At 43.1% G+C, this 13021-nt stretch overlaps 1 protein-coding gene across 4 annotated transcripts in view; it reads left to right on the top strand.

The window, feature by feature from the left end:
• LOC120893429 (potassium channel subfamily T member 2) overlaps positions 1–13021 on the top strand; it is a 154949-nt gene that overhangs the window by 43356 nt on the left and 98572 nt on the right. The window lies entirely within an intron of this gene.

The following is a 13021-nucleotide window of genomic DNA, read 5'->3' as shown; positions in this document are numbered from 1 at the left end:
CGGGTCTTTAAGAGGGTTCCTTCTGAAGGTCACAAGCGTAGTGCTTTAAAACAATACGTTTTTCATCGAAATTAAAGCTACTGTACTGTGAATTTGGAGAATTATTAGGGTGCTTTTGAATTCATAAATTAAACTTCAAATTTGCCCAACAAATGTCCTCCAATCAGCATCGATTTAAAACCAATTAATCACTCGGTATCCCTGCTCATACTGTCCTTTAAATCGATTCGAATTTAAACCACTCACTACAAAGCTCCCCTTATTATCATCATATTAACAAAATGTCTGCAAATTGTTCTATTTTTCATCATGAATTTGCCTCTTCATGTTCGCCCTGGAATACCGTCCAAAGGCTAGCCCACTCATGAAACGTAAGCACGTAAAAATTAATGGTTTGCTTAAAAGGCGTGGAGTGGTTCGTGGGCTGTGTTTGTCGTAAAATCCGGGTAAACCATAAATTAGCCCTTCGTCGAGGCGTTGACGTAAGCGAGCGTGTGTACGAAGGATCATGAAGCGGTTCCTGGTTTTACATGCAAATCCTACACACACTTTGACTCACTGATGAGGGTTGTGGTTGTGGATTGGGAAAGGATTAACGATAGCACGGCAGAAAGTCATGCATTCCGCATCATTCCAGCGAATGAAGGCAACACAAAAATGGCCATGAAAAACTGCCATCATTATTCCTGTTGCATGTGGACGCAGGCGGTGGCTATTTTAGAGCGAGCGAGCGAAAGGAACCTCTTTCACAAATGCGCGACAAATGTGTGCCGTCGGGTGGAAGTGTATGATGAAACGAACTGGTACAACATGAAAGGGCGTAGATAATCATGTCCTTTATCATGGCGCCGGAAACGATAGAGATGAAAACGAGCATCAATAAGCAGAGTTAAAGGCGTGTGGATAAGGATGCTGAGAGGGTATGGTGAGAGGGCCGCAAGCTTTTTGTCTCTACAGCGGCTGTAGCGGAGAAGAAAATGGCCAAGAAAAAAGACCCAGCTTGGCTGCTGGGTGAACAACCATCTACTGAATTAAAGCACTAGATTATGAGGCACGAGGGCGTCCTTTCTCGTGCTACATGTGCTTTTTTGGACAACAAAAGGATTCTTTGCGCGCGATACAAAGGCGTACAACATGGACATTAATCGAGGGAGTTAGGGAGTCGCAAAGCATCCCACCGAAAGAAAATACGAACAAGAGTTATTGTCAGTGAAGCGTTACGTGTTGTTCACTCTCGGAAAGTATCGCATTAATTTTGAGCGAAGAATAATTAGCATTTTATGCAACACACGAACACGCGCCCGAGACAACGTTTGCTTCTTACGGCACTTACAAGCGGAGAATGAAAAATGCACGTTTATTTATGTTTGCATAAATTTTTCTCTTACTGCTGGGTCTTCCTTTTTTTCTCCATCGAATGAACGTGGCACCCCCGAGCCGAGGTAATTTATGCTTCGAATCTCGACTTTTCGTAAACCGAAATCAATTCTCAGCCCAGGTCAGCCGGACGGCGAACAACCCGAAACAAACGTTCAAAGAGGGATGTGCTATGATGAATGTATTCTAATTTTTCATCTCCACTTTGCGTTACCTTCCGTTTGGGCTGTTTTTTTTTTTGTATTCACTGTACGACTATTCCCCCGGAAGGCGTATGGGAAACCAAGCGTCCGGATCCGGACACAAACCAATTTATGTTTGGCAAAAGGGCAAAAGTTACGAAGCCCATCCGTTTGTGCAGTCGTTCGCAAAGCTCATTTAGCGGGGGCCATCGAAGCATCGATGACGTGTTTCGTGTGCAGAGGTATGCTTTTCGTGTGTGCGTGTGTGTGTTTGCTCTTTTTGCTTGAAGTGTATCGAAGTGATTTCTCATCGTTCACATTTGATAGCAGCAAATGATGGATGAGTTTGCAGCGTTTCACAATTGGCAAAGGCAGATGCACTTTTTTGTCATTGCAAGCAAACAGAATTCGTTATGTGGCACGTGTTTCAGTGCAGTTCTTCAGGAGAAATGGTTAAAATAACTTTCATTCAACTATTTGAAAGTATTTTTAAATTCCTTTTGACGTTCCGGCAGCATTCCAAGTAACTGCTGGTGAAAGTTGAATGTGAAATTGTCGTTGGACAGTGGGATGGATACTGCCAACGAGTGGCCACAACTTGAAGAGTAATCATCGCCCTTTTGTTCAACAGATTGCATACTTTTAGGGGTGCTCCAGTCTAAAGAAAATTGCATATTATTATCTTCTTGGAATAAAGGCAGTAGTTCGCTAGTCTACCCATCTTCCAAACCAAGCATTATCGTAATTTTGCAACAATGCTCTTCATCTCCTATCCCACTGTGCCTTGAAAAATAAAAAAAGGAGAAATGACAAACATTCCTGTAAACTTGTTTAACACACCTTGAGCATGACTGGGGAGATTGCAGAGGCAGAACCATTTCATGCTTTTCCATTTCCTCAAATCCAGATTGCATTACCAAGCGTTCGTAGCCTGAGCAAGCACCTGTGTAAGGGCAGCATGGAGGTGCAAAGTGTCCCCCGTGGAGCAAGAGAATTGCATTCGCCAACTAGTTTGTGTTCAAAAAGTGTTTCACTTATTTCCTACCAGATTGCTAGCTTGCGGGTGCAATTTGTATCCCCATTTCTTTGGAACACTTTCCAGCAGAGACTTCTTTCTCCGGTACGACACGGTTCATTATCGTGCGATAAAGGACGCAAAGGTTTAGGTTGATAAAAAAATAAACGAGTCCACTGGTCTGAGCCTTTGTTTGACAAAACGACCACACATTTGGAATTCCCTTCCTTTGTTGAGGTTGGACTGTGAACAGACGAGCCCCGGGAGACCTTCTTTTGTCCAATTAGCAGTATTCAGCGAAGCGTTACGATTCATATCGGAATCGTTTCCTGCTACTTTGTGTTCCCTTTCTTCGTTTGCTTCACTTTCACGGAAAGCAATTATGGAAACTTTGCGAGCTTGTGCTATTGATTTCAGCGATTAAACCAACGAACAAAGCGATACTAAAGAGCCCATCATTTTTAAAAACTTTAAACTTATGAATAAGAAAGCGACATTAAAATATCTATTAGAGCTCGGTTAGAAATGGGATCCATTAGAGAAAGGTAATAAAAAGCTCCCGGTGAAGTCGTAAAAAAGTAAAAAAGCCCGCTCAAACAGCGCAACAAGTGCGGAACCGTGTTGAGTATTGATTTTACCTCCACCACCGTTAATGATTTCTGCTGATGATTCCACCCAGCTGAAATATGAATTATTGCTTTGTGGAAAAATCAATTACCTTGATGCAACCGGCGCTCAAATTAATTAGCAGCTCGGCCAGCGGAGGATTATGGTTTACGATCAGCATTGACAAATAAATTCTGAGCGTGTCATCAACGAAATGACACTTGTTTGTAGGGCTGAATGGATGGACCCTGTGTTAAGTATACTAGCTTCCTTCTAACGGTCACTATTGAAGCACTATTTTCAAACCGTTGTCTGAAACCAACAACTTCTTCCCTAATATCAACATGTTTACAACCATCTTCCGATATACCTTTACCATCATCTCGGCCTCAAGAAGAGGTCTTGAAGAATCCCCTCACAAATCCCGGGTTTGCTGCTGAAGGGAATTGCCAACCCGACCGTGAAGTTAGCACTGACTTAGCACTTTGTCATTCGCAGCAAATTCGCATTCGGGTTGAGCATAAACCACGTTGATGGGATTTTGATTTGCATATCCACTTTGCCTTTGCTGGAATGCTTTCAGGCGCCGCTGCACGGTTGCTGTTGGTGACAGAAATGATGTTTTCGTGGACGGTCTATCATCAATGCCAAAGATGACTGGGAAAGTGGTGCTTTTTATCTCGTTGCTCTCGAATTATGTTTGCGGGTATGCTTACCTCAAGATTTGTGCTTCAATTTCGTACAAAGAAGTCCCTTTATTGGAAGGATCTATTGCTATGGTGCTTTAATGCTTTGCTTTGAAGGATTTTGCACGTGCTTTATGATGGCTTCGTGCGTCTGCAAGCATGACGAGGACCGTTTCCCTTGATGCACACATAGTAGTAAATGTTTATGTGGTCTCTCTTTGCGTGAACGTACCCTCACACGCAACACACCTTCACGTAGCGTAATAGTTGGGTAAATATAACAGCAACCAACCATTGACGTTGACGCAATTGTTGGCGGGGTACAGATGAGGATCAAATTTGGCTTACCCTAGGCTTCTCGTAAAACTTTTGCTCAAATCTAGCAAAACGTTCCCTGGCGATGGTTCAGAGCTGCTCCTTCGCAAACAAGCATGCAAACAATGTGTTTGCCCTTGGAAGATCCTGAATTCCGAATTTGATGCGACAGCGAACAGCGAGTGTCTGAGTGAAATTTACACTCTACGTTTTGCTCGTTTGGAAGAAAACTTTTCCGGTAGCAAGTGAGGTTGGTGAGGTTTTTGGTTCGATTTTTTTGCCCCAAATCTTTAGGGCTGATGTTGTGCACTTCTGTAGAGGTTTCACGTGCGCTACCACTCGTGGAAATACGGGCCCTTGCTTCGGTTATCCAGCACAGTGCAGTGCAGGGTGGGAAAAAGTTTAAATTTATTGAAAATATTTTCTGCTGCATGGTACAGTGGGGAAAGTGTAGCGTTAGGTTAAACAAAAAGTAAATTATTGCTGTGGCGTATTTAGGGAAATTGTTTAATATGGTACGTTCGTACTGAAGCAGGGAAAGTGTATTTTAGGAGCTGATCAGGTGCTACATTTGATTTGTAGTTTGAGTTTGTTTGTGAGTTATTTGTTCACATATCTCAAGCTCAGTTCGCTGATATCCAAAGTTATAAATAACTCTATGTAGAAAAACAGCAGCATAACGCTTTAAAGTATGCAACTTGCAGTTCAAAGTTCTGCTATGTTTCAAAATTCATACTTAGGTTCATGAGCACCTTCATGCACTTCAAGAAAAGTATGTAAAACATTCAACAAACAATCATTTTCTTTCCTGCTTAGTTTTTTGCCCGGTTAGCAGACACTTTATTATTATCCTTAAATGAAACATTTCAAACCCAGTGAATTATTTCATTATAAATTGTGTTCTCCCCCTATCACATTCCTTCCATTCTCTGGCTAAAGTGTTAAAGAAACGCTTGAAAGTCAGGGAAAAAATGAGCTCATGTCACGCAACCGTGCTTACTCATGAACCATCACCACCACGACCATCTCCCCCCTGGAATGTATGCAACAAAGGCTAACTGGAAAGCCGAAAACTGGCGTGTAATACGACGGAAGCTCCCGGAGTCATGATGGGCTTACAGTACGGGCCGTTAACTCCATTTGTTATTTTCTTACTTGGGCGTTTTGCTTTTGCTGCCATTGAAACCGACCATGTGTTCAGTCCGGTTTTGACGAAGAGGAATGAGAAATGTGGAGCTGGTGGTGGAGCGGTGTGGAACGTACGAAGACTTGTTTGACGTTGTTTTGACATTGAACCCAGGCAACCCAGCAAAAAGTCTCACAAAACCCCACGCTTCCATTACTACGGTTTGATGGATTACCGAGGAAAATGTCTGAGTTGGATTTAAACTAGTTTTATACAATGGACATCTTTTCAACACAAAGCTTTCAACTGTTTTTATGTCCGTCTTATGTCTTGCACGGTAGAAGATGTTCCTTGAAATCAAAAACATCCTTCTTCGTACTTGAAACGTTTCTGAGACTTCCAGATGACAGTTTGTGCGAGGAACCATCGCTAGAATCTGGTAGCTCCGTGTCCTCATCGTATCAACAACGATCGATAGAATCATCTTCAGCAGAATTGTGTAACTGAAACGGTGTATGCCGTGACGATTTGGTAATCGTTTGTTGTTGCACCAATCGTTAACCTACTTCGAAACAAGCCGGGGATCTTCCAGCCGGGGAGACATAATTTCCGATCGATTACACTTTCTCGATTTGTTCCATCGTTCCTTTCTCCTTATCAATCGGGTATTTTCCCCGTTCCGGTAATCGATTATAAATGAATTTGATTTTTCCTTTCACCTTCTCTTTAAATGGCTCTTCGTTTGTTTGGGCGGAACAGTAAAAATGAGCAAGTGGTATCTGGTAACTGCGTGACTTGCTACAGGAGAGTATTTTGAAATTTGTTCTTATTCCTTTTTCTAAAATATACAAGGCAATCGACAGACAAACATATAAAAAATGTCGTGATTACTCCTGGTAGACAAATCGTCCAGAGCTTTCCGAATTAGGTTTATCCCCCTTGATAACTGGACGAAACGCTTTCAAGCGGTTAGGTGAAAATGTACCAGAGGCGTTGAAAATAAAAACCCCAAATCCAAGTCAACATTGATTTTATTCCAGCACCGTCCAGCTTTGAACTGTCCGTTGAGACGAAGCACAAACACAAGGCTCCACAATCAAACCACATCAAACGGAGCGCGAATTCCCAGCGCAGATCACGCAATCACGAGCTTTGGCTTCGGCATCTCTCTTTTCAATTTTCAAACCAATTCCACATCTGTTTGATGTGACTTTGGCATTCGAACAGTATGTGAGCGTGTGTGTGTGTAATAAATCGCCGTAGAATCAAATGTCAAACTCCTCCCGATGGACGGATATCCATCACTTCTGGCGAAAGACTCGCATGGCTGTACGTGAAAATATCGATAGCAGTGATTATGGGGCAATTTTGTACGATTTGCTCCGGTGGGAGAGAACACTGCTCCAGAAATATTACCTCCATCGTAGTTGGTAGAAGCGTTGAGAAGAGAAATGAAGAGCTGCCAACAGCGAGAAAGTGAGTTGTTGTTCCAAAGTAACCTGATACGGATGGAAGGAGGAAAGACACCAAACAGTTCGAAACAAACTGCAAACGACATGGAGATTCCATTTTACGATTATGGGTGGACTTTTCAGGCGTTTCAAGATAGCGTTTTACGGCATCGGAGTTGTCGGAGTCGTCAAAAAAGTTGTGCGAGTTGGAAGAGAAAAGCGTGTTTTTGTACGTCCGTTTGCCTTAAAAAAGAAAAGCTCAAATCGCTTACATTGCTTTTAACCGCACCGAGTAAACATGATTAACAAATAATGATCCGAGTCGTAAAGCATCAGAAGCTCTTCTTCCCAAAAGCACGCCAACATGACGAAGATTATTGTTTCATATTTCATTTCAATTTCCCCAAATCATTTCATGCGCCATGGCAGTCCATCGTCCAACACCGCATGGGCGGCTCCCTGTCATGAAGCATTGCAAACGGAAACGTTCACCTAACGATACAAGACCCATTATTTGAAACAACAATCCTCTCCCAGTTGGATTGTGGGCGGCCGCTTCTCCTCTGGTTTGATTTTACTGTCCGCAGAAAAGTCCATCTAATTGACACCATTGTCGGGAGATAAGCTGTATGCCGAGTGGCAAAATGTTCCAAAGCCATGCTCTGGGCACCATCGTCGGTGGCTCTGTTTGGGGGTTTGGGAGTAGCGAGTGTTGTGACAGAAGCAAAACAACAGCCCGGAACAAAGTCCCATTTGTGGGAGATGATTATGCGATCGTGTTGAGCCTTGAACGTTTCGAATGTGGAGCGGAATGCATTGCAGGCCAACAATTCCCACAACGGCTCGATGACACGGTGACTCGGTGAGGCCCGTGGGTATTAGAACTCTACCGCAATCAACCCCGCAATGCTGCGCAACTGGTGCCTAGTGTCAGCGTAGTGCACACTCCTGTGCCGCTCCTGTATGTCATCTTGATAGTTTTCAATAAAAGCCCAGGCCTGCGTTTCCCCTCTCTGCCACAGGCTCTCATCCCGTGAGTGAGTGGGAAGATCCGAACTTTAATTAACATACGACAAGGATGGAATTCCTGTATGTATGTATCAAACTCACCCACTGCTTCCTGTCAAAACGCTCAAGCTTCCGATGCAATGTGGTGCATGTGCACAAAATAAGGTCCATGTCGTTGCTGCTGTTCCTGCTGTTTTGTGCCATTCATTCCATTCATTTGTGCCCTCACCTCTTGGGTGTGATTTTTCACCAATCTTGTGTGTCAGTGGGAGGATGTGAAAAGCTTCACCACCATCAAGCTCACTCGAACAATACCGTGCACTGTAGTAAAGCTCTTCCCACACCCGCTGGGAAGTATATTGCTTTGTTTTCAACGCGGAACCATGGACGCAACCGAGGACCGGATGGGGACCGGGAAGCGCTGATGAACATACCATAAGCCCATTAACAGACATTATAGCATTAATGGTAGGATCATAAAGAAAGCGTCCAAAATCACATGCTTTCACGTGTTTCTGTCACCCCGAAAGCGGGACCGGAGTAGGACCAGAACATCGGGTAGTAGTGGCACGACACAGCGCACCGCGTTAATGTGGTCGTGGGAAATTGTGGTTTTATGAGTCCTGCGGACTCATGGCGACAAAGTTTATGAGTTTTTGAGGTTGAATGTATGTTTGGACCTGCTTGGGAAATTGTTTTACAACGCTGGATTGAGCTTTATTTCAGAAAAGTGGTACTGTAGAAGCTTTTAGCACTTTGCGGGCATGGATCAAACATAAACACGCAAATGTGTTGCAGCTTTGGTTAAATACGCCTTTTTAAATCGCTTTAAGCTCTAGCAAATAGCAAAGATCAATATTTTTTGTATTAGTTGTACGCTATTGCCACATCGTTCGTGCGCTGAACATTGAGTCGGAGAATGCCGGCTGTGTCTAAATACGAATCAATTGCCAATCGGAATCGATCGGGAAGTGAATCGTCCGGAGTGAAACGAAACAGCTTCCCGAGGAAAAATTCTCTCACGCGTTCAAACTTCCACGCTGTGACTGGAATACGAAATGAAATTTTGCCCCAAAAGATAAGTGTTTCGAATCCTTACCATCCCATATTCAGGGCTTGTCTCTCCTTTCTTCGCTTGGCTGTCAATGTCAAAGAGCATCGCTATACCCACTCTTCATGCCTAGACTGTGTTGGTGGTGTCTATTTGTGAGGTCGGTTGTTTCGAGCATCAAAGATAAATTTGTGCTGCTCAATAAATTTGGACCCATGTGTACGGTCCTTCCCAGCTACACGCTCTATAACGACGTACGGCAACAGCTGTTGGAGCTGAATGGCTAATCTCGATAAGAATAAGGTTGATACGATCCTTTTCCCATGCTTATGTAGTCTTTGACCGTGTCCGATGGCCAGTTGATTGACGAGGAGATAGTTGCTAGCTGACGCAGGACGACTTTCTTCGTCCGTTCATTTGCGTTGAGCGTTCCATAAAGTCTTGTTGGGAAAATTTAATCAAGTTGTAAGTAATTTGATTAAAAAGATTAACGAGTAACTTCTTAATGGCTACATTTAGCTACACAACGCCTGAATATATGCAATCCGTATGAAATTTTGCACTTTTCCGTAGAAAGTTTGTTCGGTTTTAATACAAGACAACAATTCAATGGCGAAAAAAGACAAACATCTAGCGAAAAGACACAATCCAGGCGTTAAAACTCTTCCAAACCGTTTATTTCATACGAAACACGTCCAAGGAGTGCCGTAAATAAAACCGCCATTAATTCCCCTCGAGGTGATTTTGTTGCTTTTTTCGTTTTTTCTCTTTCCCACTGAATCCAAGGATTGTAGCCGTCTTGAAAGAAGTAGGACGTAGATCGGTCGAGAGTGTTGGAGCTAATCATCATTCCGGTGAAAGATGAAAGACGCTTTAATTTATTCAGTATCAGTACCAAGGTGTGAGATGGTGAGGCATTTGCATCGTTCCAGGCGGTGAAAAGGGGTCGCTAAATCGCGACGACATCGACACCGTACCACGTGCAAAGATTATGCTGAATTAGGCATTAGGCTTTCTTTCCTGGGAGCGCTGAATTGTTGAATAAAAGAATACTCCATTGATTGTGTTTTTTCAACAATGATTCCCGTCCTTAAGAAGAACTTAAAGACAACCGTCAGGCAGAAGGCTGTATTGTTGTGTGGTGCACATTGTATTTAACACAATTTTGTAAGGATATTTATCATATTTCCTTTAAATTTCTTCCATCGCCTGAAGGTTGCCCTGAAACAAGTTTGTCTCTGCCTGCCTGCCTGCCTGCCTGTTCGAGCATGGAAAAGATTTGCCTTCTTTCGGTTCTCGCTGTCTTCGTAACGCATTCGACAATAAATTTAGCACCACCAACGCCAACGGGTCGGCCGATTTATCATTGATTTATGACCATGCTCCAGTTTTACGGTGCGTGTCTCGCTCCGAGGTGGCCTTTTCATTTGCTTGAAGGTGTTCTCGTTTATCTTTTGCCAACCAGACGAACGTGACCGCGTGAACAGCGAGAGGTGAGCGCGATGGCATTAGCTCCTCATTAAAAACCAGAGCCAAATTAAATAAAAACGAAATGAATTTTCATCCAGAAGATGGACTGTACTTTGCTCAGTATGGATTAAATACTATGGTAGTAAAGTGTGACTTGTCTTCGTTGGCTTAAATCCTAGCTATGCAAAAATCATTAGCAAATCAACACATTGATCCATTCCATCCCCAGTAGGTGGTGATTCAAAGTGAAGCATTCATCAACTTGTCACCTCTGAACGTCTCTCACACACTTGCAAGGCTTGCTTTGATCTTAAATAGCATCACTCTGTAGGCGTACAGCCGAATATTGATCAGTTCCCGAAGAAGAAGAAGAAGGGCCCTAACGAAAGCCGTCGTGAAAGGATTGGGTTGGGCGTTTATATCCTTTGCCTTTTCCAGGAAATTCCCTGAGCTCCTGTTAAAGCTTGGGGTTTTCAAATCAAAACACGCAGGCGGGCAGCAGAAAGTTAAACCGTAAGGATCACACAATACATTATTCATGTATGCGGAAGCGAAGGGTTTAGCGTCAACTTGTTAGCCTGGTTGTTTTACAGGCATTTTGTGCCAACACGAACGCCTCCGCAGTGTGCAAAACTTCTTTACGCAATAGTTGTACTGCGGTGGAACCTACAACAGCAGAAGAAGACATTGACGAACCAACTGAGCGAGCTTTTGGGGAGGAGGAAATTGCTGAAGTATAGATGCCGTTTATTTAGGTCAGGTCGGGCGTTTTTTTTGTCCTTTCCTTTCTAACCCTGTTTCAATCAGCCGTTGGACGCATCGTGGCATCAGGTGTAACACACTTATTGATCGTGTAAAGTGACATATTTATGGGGTTTACTCGGACTGACCTTACTTGCCTATTCCTGTATCCACACCGATGAAGGGGTTCACCTTTTGGACTCATTAGATGTTCTCTCCTGCATAGCATTGATCACTGACATGTATTAGATGTTCACTTTAACTTGCCAAGGACAACACGCAATGCACGATAAAGCACAAAGTTGTACCGTGAAAGTTCTATTGAAACGATGAAAACATAATGCACGGCGTAATTTGATACTGAGTTATACAATTCGTTTCGATGCCGCAGAATCAACGACAAACATTTTTATAAATATTTACACACCATCTTTACATTTAATTTATTCTCCACAAACCAATCGATCGTTTGATTTGCATTACGCCGTAGTTGTAATTTTGCTTCACTTGCTTACAGTCCTCCCCTGAACCGCCCAACCTTCCGGTCAAACGATCGGAACTGATGATTAATGAGATACTGCAAATAATCCTCCCACTCCGATCCATCGTTCTATGTTGACCGTAGTGAATCATTTAACATGCGTTCCGTCGATGTAATAGAATCACCAGAGAAGACCGATGGGAAGTGAAATTGTTTGTTTTTGGATAAACCGAGTCAGCTTGGGCAGGATAGAAATGAAAATCTATCGATCGAAGAAGAGAAAAGTTATCTGTCAACCGATGATGGTACCGGGGTGTTGAATTATGCATACTGGGCAGCAGGCAGAGGCGGGCAATTAGAAAGCCATTTATCGCAAAAACCAATTTATACCAAACAGTTTGTGGGTGAAAAGAGTTTGTGTTAATGGAAACATTGAAACGTTTCCCGGCCAACCTTTCTACAATTAATCGAAGCTTTTACCCGATGACACCCGGCGACATCTGTTGGGTGGCAATGCGAACTAATTCACCTTCCAATGGCTACTGGGGATTAAACCCTTTTAAAGGCTTAGCGTAAAAGCGTTTGATGGTACGTCCAGATTACGCCGGCTTATCGCTTCTGATTCATTTGGGTCTCTTTTCGGAGAGCCGCAACCATTAGATGGAATCAGTTTCAGCTCATGTAAGGTACAGTTCCAAGGAATAGAGGTTTGCTTTCATTACGACTTGTTCGATGCGGGAAAAGCGGTACAACAACGAATGTATGGAAACTTGATTATTTATACTATCATTTATCATCATATTTTCTACACACATTCACCGGCAATTATTGTACAAATTGTTTTCTCTCTCTGTGTGTGCCATATTTCCTCCCATCATTCCTGTGCAGTTCAAAGAGGCCCACCGTCATGAATCATTGCGTTACATGCCGTTACGATCAAACAAAAAACATACAACAAACAAACGACAAATAAGCAAATTCTGCCTCAAATGATCCATTCTTTCATTCTGCCAGCAACCGGGACAAACCTTTCACCAAAATTCGCATTCGTGCGCAATAATTATTGTTTGCTTTGTTTTGCAACTCTTCTGGCGTGTGGAGCTGCGCAAAGCAAATCGACGTTTCTGTTTTTGTGTAACACGAAACAGAGCATGGGGAAATATTTCATTTTACAATCCCAGTGTTTTGCAGGAAAAAATCGCTACACCGACACTTTATTTATTTTCAACTCAACAATGGTGGTGCGCTGGTACGGTGTACGGTACGGTTTTCAACGCTTACGCCACTGACACCATTTCGGGGCTGCGCGAGCGTTTGTGTGTGTGTATGTGAGCAAAACTTTCCTCACGAAATGTGAGGACAGATTGCCAAAGGAACGGGAAGAATGGTAATCCCTTACAATGGGCGTTGATAATTGACACTGGGCGAGGAAAATGTGCAAATATGGTAAAATGGGAAAATTGGGAATGTAGGAAAAACAACCTAGCTAAAAGGACAATTGTCCCCTATTTC

The sequence above is a fragment of the Anopheles arabiensis genome, chromosome 2 (assembly GCF_016920715.1).
Source record: "Anopheles arabiensis isolate DONGOLA chromosome 2, AaraD3, whole genome shotgun sequence".
NCBI classification, from domain to species: domain Eukaryota; kingdom Metazoa; phylum Arthropoda; class Insecta; order Diptera; family Culicidae; genus Anopheles; species Anopheles arabiensis.
This window is presented reverse-complemented; position numbering and strand designations above follow the sequence as displayed.